We start from the raw sequence: 7,500 nt of genomic DNA on the forward strand, positions 1-7,500 counted from the left end.
ATCGATCAAAGGTTGGTGGAGTGAAAGTAAGGACGATTATGACACCTGAAAGATGACAACAATGCGTGCAGCAAGCACCAGCTTCTAAGCTGCTTACCGATGCACGCACTCAGGGGCCAACAAGAAGCGCTTTGCACTCATCCTTTCTCTTATTATCTCGCGTTAATACATCCGGGGATTTATCTTCCCTCAGCCACGGTGGAGTGGACGAAGGTGTTACCGAGGGAACGTCAGAGATCAATAAAACGTGGATCGCAGCAAGCTTTCCTGGCACACGCCATTTTGAACATCTTGCGCGAAATATCCATCGCCGTTCGTTTGCTCCACCGGTTTTTGGCACGATTCCAATTTATGTAACGGCATGTGTGGGTGTGTCACATCGAATCATACATCGCTCCCCATACGTCCCCTTTGGCACCCTGCCTCTCTCTCTCTCTCTATTGAAACGCACACTTCCCGTGGGGACGTCACTTTTGATTAACGCTTCAAGTGACACTTCGTTTTAGAAATTCAATTTGACAAACGACCAGAGACCGGTCGGTTGCCATCATTTCGAAGCCAGTCATGTGTTTGGTTTCGGTGGCAGAACGCGTGGAAGTGGCAGACCGGTGCCGGAAAATCGTCAAGTGGCCATTGTAGTAGCCATGGTTCCGTCTCGGCTCGATAGCGCACCTTTGCTTGCTGCTGACTTTATGAACCTGACATCCGACCGACCGCGCGCGATCAAAATGGGGAGCTCGACATCCTCCTAAAACGATCGATTCTACCAAGCGAATACCAGCAGTGGCCACCGGAAGTGCTCCCCACCCGACGGAGCATCCGTTGATTAACGTCACCGGAACCGAATGCGATTTGAATCCGCGAGCTCCATTGATGATTGAGAAGAGCGCTTCTCTGTGTGTGCGTATGTATTGTCTGTCTGGTTTGGGAGTAAGGTGGCGTGGTCGGCAATAAAACTTTGGTGGCTGCCATTCGTGCGTTCGCGCATTTCTCGTTTTTTGGAGCGCGTCTGCGCCAACACACCAGCAGTGAGGTTGCTTGTGCAGTGAGCAAACAATGAAACGAAGCTAGTGCCAAAATTGACAGCCCTGAACTCTGATCATCATCATGATGCTGCTCATGCCCACTTCCGCTTTGTGTTTGTTTCACGCGGCACTAAACGCTTCAAACTCCAAACTCATGTTAATGCTAAAACATATTTCCCATTTTGGGTGTGGGGGTTTTTTGGGGGCTTTCCACTTGATGCCGAAAGCTGTTTGTTATCCACTTGCACCGCAGGATCCTGGAGGGATTAGTTTTGCTATTCTCATCGAGCACGACCGTGATGGACTTACTTCTGTGAGCCTTTCTGGTACGTTTAGAGTCTGTACAGCTCTGTAACGCGAAGGATAAGTTTTATCTGTTGCTTTTATAAGCGCCCTATCTGCTGTAGACTAAGCCAAGAGAACACATGCAAGGTTTCCTAATACTCATTCATTTTTTTATTTAGAAAAAGGGCAAATGGAACTAGCAAAAACATTCAAACACATCAACCACAAATGGTTTTGGATTCATAAAATGCTGTACCAAACATTGTGTACGTAGAGTGCAAATTGAATGTTTAATTAGTTTCGAAATAGCTTCAATTTTCGCCCATTCAAAATAAATCTGATCACAGCAACAAAATAAAATTCTTTTTGATCGTTAGAATCAGGACAACTTATTAAACACGAATAACAAATGTTGCCGTTTCCCGACCAACGTCTGGCATCACTCATCACGCCAGAAAGTCAACGAATAACACCATACCACCGAGGACTGTTTGGGATTACCTAGACTTTCGAGTTCCGTGGCCATAAAAATTCGTAAAACCGGATAAAAATAGCAGCAAAAAGCACTCTCTCTTCCCTTAGGCCCTGCACGGTGCGGGAATTCCCCAGCGGCAAGAAGTCCGCTACTAACAAGCCGGAAGCCTACGTGCGGATTTGTAGCTTAAAACAACGAACCGGCCAACTCTCGGCTTAACGAACAACAACATAAACAGCGAATGTTCTGCACCGTTGAAAGCATCGTTCGCTGGGGATGATAAACAAAAACCAAGAGGTAAAAGAAAGAGCCAACATGACAAGGATGCTGCTGCGGTGCTTCTTCGGCCTCTTCGTCAGGGATTTCCCCACGAGAATCTTCGCCGAAGAATGGTGGCCAGATTAGCAAAATCAAAATTGATCCATTGCCCCAAAATGTATTGACGCTTCGAACGAACGCAAAACGAATCAAAGCGCACTGATAATTCACTCCAATTTGCTCGATCGATCATCTAAACATTCTGTCAAAAATAGAAAAACAGAAAAGTGTCCTGATGGCAAACGGCGAGGCAGTGGCGAACCGCCATTGTTTCACTTTGGAACGAGTGCATATGGCCGGCGAAACACTTGGCCGCTCAAGTGCCGGAAACACTCGCGGAAGCATAAATCTGTTCCGATTCGGCATTGTTTCAAAAGGGCACACACCACAAAAAAAACATGCAAGAACCTTTCGCAAGGCACAAACGACATTGCACACAATGCAGCGGAACCGGAATGATTCGGCGCTCGGTTTGTGTGTCTCGGAGTGTGTTGCGTTACAATCGATCGGCTGGCAGATGTTTGTGTACCAGATATGGCCGCGCGAACCGAGCCCATGGTGGTGGCTGCTGATCCGGATTCAGATCCGGGATTCAGGATCCAGGATTCCAGGTCGTATGAAAGCAGCACTCGAGTGGTTCTGCTTCTTGATCCTCAGCTTCGCCCTCCGTGTGCATCCCACTGCGCTCCGTCGGTACGCCGGGACCAGGGGAGGACGCATATGTACGCGGACCTCTTGAACCGTCAAGGTTCACTACAAGGTGCTTGACGCAGCATTCCGGATTTTCACTTAAACATCTGGTAATCGTGACCCCGATGATGGTTGGTTGGGACTTTTCATACACTTTTTGTGTTGTGGTTGTTCCCGTTCCCGATATGATGTCACCCGGGACGTGTGGCGGAAGGTAACATAACTACCTTAGAATTCGCAGTTGTAGTTGTACGATGATGATGCCATCATCGTTTTCGAGCTGAACCAGGGCGATTCAAGCGAAACGAGGTAAAATCTGCTGAAATGTTCGCATTAAGCCAATATTTTACCAAAAATCCTTTGTTGATCAGTAAGAATATAAGAATCAGCGTCATATATAGTTTGAGAAATTCATTCGACGCAACATAATGTAGATAAATTCGTTGGCACATTCGTGCAGTTTCACAATTTCATTGCCAGCAACCTTTTCGTGTTGTCTACAGTAAAATATCTTTTGTTACATCTTCCTCCCGAGTCGCTAACGGGGGAAATCCAAGACATTTTGGCGACATACTTCATTCACCAAAATGTCAGTCGATTACGGGGAATTCCATTGTTTGTTGATAAACTTGCCATTTCCTGTGGAAAAAGTTTAACTTTTGACAGATTATTGCTCCGTTATTGTTTCTCCGGATATGCATCACGAATTAGCTTTTCCCAGTTTTGTCTCAGTACCAGTTTTCTCTTCTCCCGTATTCCATCCTTTAAAAGGACGATTTACATGACGGCCGTCGGCGTTACCGTTTGCCGAGAATACATATGAAGTTCGTATTTAATTGATTATTTTATAATTTCCCAAATTTCACTAATCCCCGACATCCGGGGTTCGGTGGTGGTTTCGGTTCCGAGGCAAACTTAACCCATCCTTGAAGCCACCGGCAATGAGGCGAACGATTTTGCGGGCTCATATTTGCCAGCGTTAGCGAGAGGTAAAGGAAAAGAAGAGGAATACCCAAAGTCAGCCGCAGCCCAGTACAGATGATGATGATTACCTTTTTAATCCCGGTAAACCGGAGGCGAACCGGAAGGTGTTCATGCCAACGTAAACATTTCGACTCTTTTTGGCGAAGGCTAGTTCCCGGGAACAGCAGCTCAGAATAAACAGAGCGTGCACTGGGTGCACTGCGGTACGTTCGTAGCAGGAAGGATAACCTGGCAGAAAATTGGGAAAGGATCGGCTGAAAACCAACCCACACAGCCTTCCCACGCAGCTTATTGCCAATTAACGTGCGCGGGTGGTATGCATCTTTCTCTGGCCGCACGGAGGGAGGTCCGGAATAATGCTTGGTTGCACGCATCCCCGGTTGCAAGGCATCCAAATGTGGTTATGGCTGACGGAAGAATCTGATTACCGATTAGATGCTTCTTCGCAAGGTTTCGATGAGTCTTAGGAGCCTTTTTTTGTAATGACAAGGAATAGGCAGGAGATATGGATCAAAAGCAACCTGCATTTTGAAGATCTTTCATCACAAATTAACGGCAATCAAATGAGGAATACGCGTAAGAGTATCCCGTATTCATTAGTACAAATGTTTCATTGCAAAACCATTTTTCTATGGCCGAACGATACAGCATTTCATTCTCCGAACCTGTTTCCATTCCACATTCCAACTCTTTCAACCTTAAGTATTTTAATTATAGGCATACTATGCAAACGGTGCACCTTTTCATAAAATTATTACCTGCATCGCATGTATCTCCCATCGGAAGTGCCTATAAAATGGACCAGTTATCCTCTCCATGATCACCAAATAATGAGCCCAGTCTGTGGTGGATAGATGCGGGCTCTCAGGGTTGCAATTAGCGATTCCCACCGACTAGAACAAATGCTCCCCCTCCTACGTTCGTTAGCGTTCATTACCATCGGTTTTGCATAATTGAAGTAAATGCTAAATGAACTGGTATTACAGTTTGTCATTGAGTATGAACATGCCGCGGGTCCCAAAAGTGTATTGCAAAACCTCAATGGCAAAAATGAGGCACCCGTGCTCTAACGAGCTAATGGCAACAGAGAGAGAGAGAGAGAGAGAGAGAGAGAGAGAGAGAGAGAGAGAGAGAGAGAGAGAGAGAGAGAGACAGGAAAGGACAGGAAAAGGATTCCATTGGTGCTCTATTGTGCCTCGTAGAAAAAGGATTTCTTTACAAAATCACCACCGCATGAAGCTCCAAGGCAGAGTCTATGAGTCCTTGTCGCTGCTACCGGTTGGAAATGAAAATAATAGAACCACAACCTGCTCCTAGACAGTGCGTAGTAGACGTAGTGTTGTTTCGCAAACCACCATGGCAACCATCCGAAGTGATGATCATCCATGCCATGCACTCATTTTTCTGCGGCTCGGTGCAATGTGTAACATTATGCGATGCTTCTTGTAGATGCGGATCACTGTTGTCATCTTCACCGACCACTGTCTGTCCCTTCTATCCTTCCTCCTCCTCTCTCTCTGCTGGGTATGCATTTGTACGCAACAAAAGTCAGTTGGGGGATGAGCGAGGAGCCGGTCGCAAAGCGTAATGTTTGCCTCTTTGGAGACGCTAAGAGCCCTTTCGTTCCACCTCATCATCATCATCATCATCATCATCGCCATCATCACACATACACACTCAGTTCGACATTTTTATACAAAAGCCACAGTTTCCATGGCTTGCCATGCTCCAGGCTCGAGTTTTGCATAAAATCGGATTTTGCTCAGCGACCGGCCAGCGAGGAATGACTAACTGGACGGATCGCAGAGTATGTTTGGGGGCTGAGGATAGGGGGATGCTGCTGCTGCTGCTGCTGCTTGATTACGCTGCTAATTGCAGTACGAGAAAGCTGCTGATGAGATAATATTGCACTCATCGCTATTTGAAAGCACACCAGAAGTACCTCGCACACACATACACATGAGGCCACCGAGTGTTTTTATGCGCGACTTTTCGCCGACGGAATCAAGGATTACCGTGTGACGATGAAGTTGTTTGCACAGGAGCAGGAGTGAGCCTGCTTCGTCAGCAAATCCTTCACCAGCGCCACCACCATCAGCGCCGGTTGCTCTCTATACCCGGAATGCATTGAATTGCATCGCACGTGTCCTCGGCCTCGGCCACGTCGTCGGGGCGCGCGCGCAGCCGATCTCATTGTGACCACCGCGGGGCCGTTGGACGAGCTTGAGTCATAATTAAAAGCAAGAAAGTAGCTACCAAGGCGTTAATGCAAATGCTGCAGTCCGACCGTCGACCTCAAATCCGATCTATTCATCCATCCAGGCCCGAGGATGACGAAGGCAGCTTACCACTCAAGTGTTGCATAATAACACACTAGTGGTTACATTGAGTGCAGAATCGACCGACTACACCATTCCTTGTCGGCTACCAGCACCAAAATGAACCTAATCCGTGGACCCATAGTGTATGTGGTCAATCCGTCCCGCCGTTGTATCCCGTTAGTGGGTTGAAGGCTTTCCTTTCGTTCTATTTTCCACTTTTCACCACGGAACACACCTACCAGACAGACGGGCCCTGTGTATGTGCAGAAATGCACACCACGGGCCACAAGTGCTGGTGGCACACACGATTAACATTCAATTTTAAAAGAAACTCAACAGCTTTCGCCAACACACTCGCCACCGTCGTTCACACGAATTGGCCTGGAAGGTGGACTAGCCTAGACAGGCTGGAATCACTGGCGGCCAGCTAGTGTCGGTCGGTCGGTTGGCGTGCTTGGCATGAGAAAAGGGACCCGTTTGCCGTTTCTTCGCGCCCACGGTCACTTCTTCACGGTGGTAATTTTTACGTGAAAGAGAATGTAAAATGAATGTTTACACCCGTTGGTCGCAGGGTACGCTGGCTGGCTGTGGTGGTGATGGTGGTGGTGGCGGCCGTGTGTTGTTGCAAACACCGTTCAGCGCGCACGAAGTACTTACTCCTCTATAGCGGCCAGCTCTGCTTCCAAGCAAAGGGTGCTCCGGTGCGCGTATGTTTTCCCAGGGAAAGTTCGCAGTGAAAACCATAGTAAAATTACAGCAGCTAATACTGATGAAGCTTACCGCTGAAGCTGACGACTGAATGCGCGTGTTTGTTGCAATTTTTACATACAGCTCACTCGTGTAGGACAGTTTGAAAAGAATGGAACGTGCAGGACACAGTTTGATTCATTAGTTTCGAAATTAAATTACGACCGAGTGGTGTATTCCGGCGTAAGTGAAAGAAAAACGTGCAACTGAGAAAAATGCACTTTTCTTTCATATTATTGAGTCGATTTTCAAATGTTCATAATATCACTTGATTTTACTTACTTTTCTGGTGCTACAACCGGCGAACTGTCTTGGCCTACCACAGAAGATTCCTCCACCGCTCGCGATCGAGCACCGTCGACACTGGATTTTACATAACAGAAACCACTTTCACAAGCAATTTGTTCACAAAGGGCTTAATATTTGTTCTGTAACTTAGAAAAAGGTTTAAAACAACCACCTCTCAGGACTGGCATTGGCAATAGACGAAAAAAACAGTCGCAGCTTGCTATGTTCATGGTAGCGCATGATTGCTATGATTGAAGATGCTATTTTATTGTGGCCATAAATACAGGAAACTCTTTTGTACCTTTTTCTATTGTTCAATAATTTATTGTATACGTAAACATATTTTCATCAAATGGATAGCACTATA

At 46.7% G+C, this 7,500-nt stretch overlaps 1 protein-coding gene across 1 annotated transcript in view; it reads left to right on the forward strand.

Annotated features, from left to right (window-relative positions):
• Nucleotides 1-7,500, forward strand: part of LOC126581295 (homeobox protein Nkx-2.1) — a 24,310-nt gene that overhangs the window by 12,535 nt on the left and 4,275 nt on the right. The window lies entirely within an intron of this gene.

This window comes from Anopheles aquasalis, chromosome 2, assembly GCF_943734665.1.
Source record: "Anopheles aquasalis chromosome 2, idAnoAquaMG_Q_19, whole genome shotgun sequence".
Lineage (NCBI taxonomy): Eukaryota > Metazoa > Arthropoda > Insecta > Diptera > Culicidae > Anopheles > Anopheles aquasalis.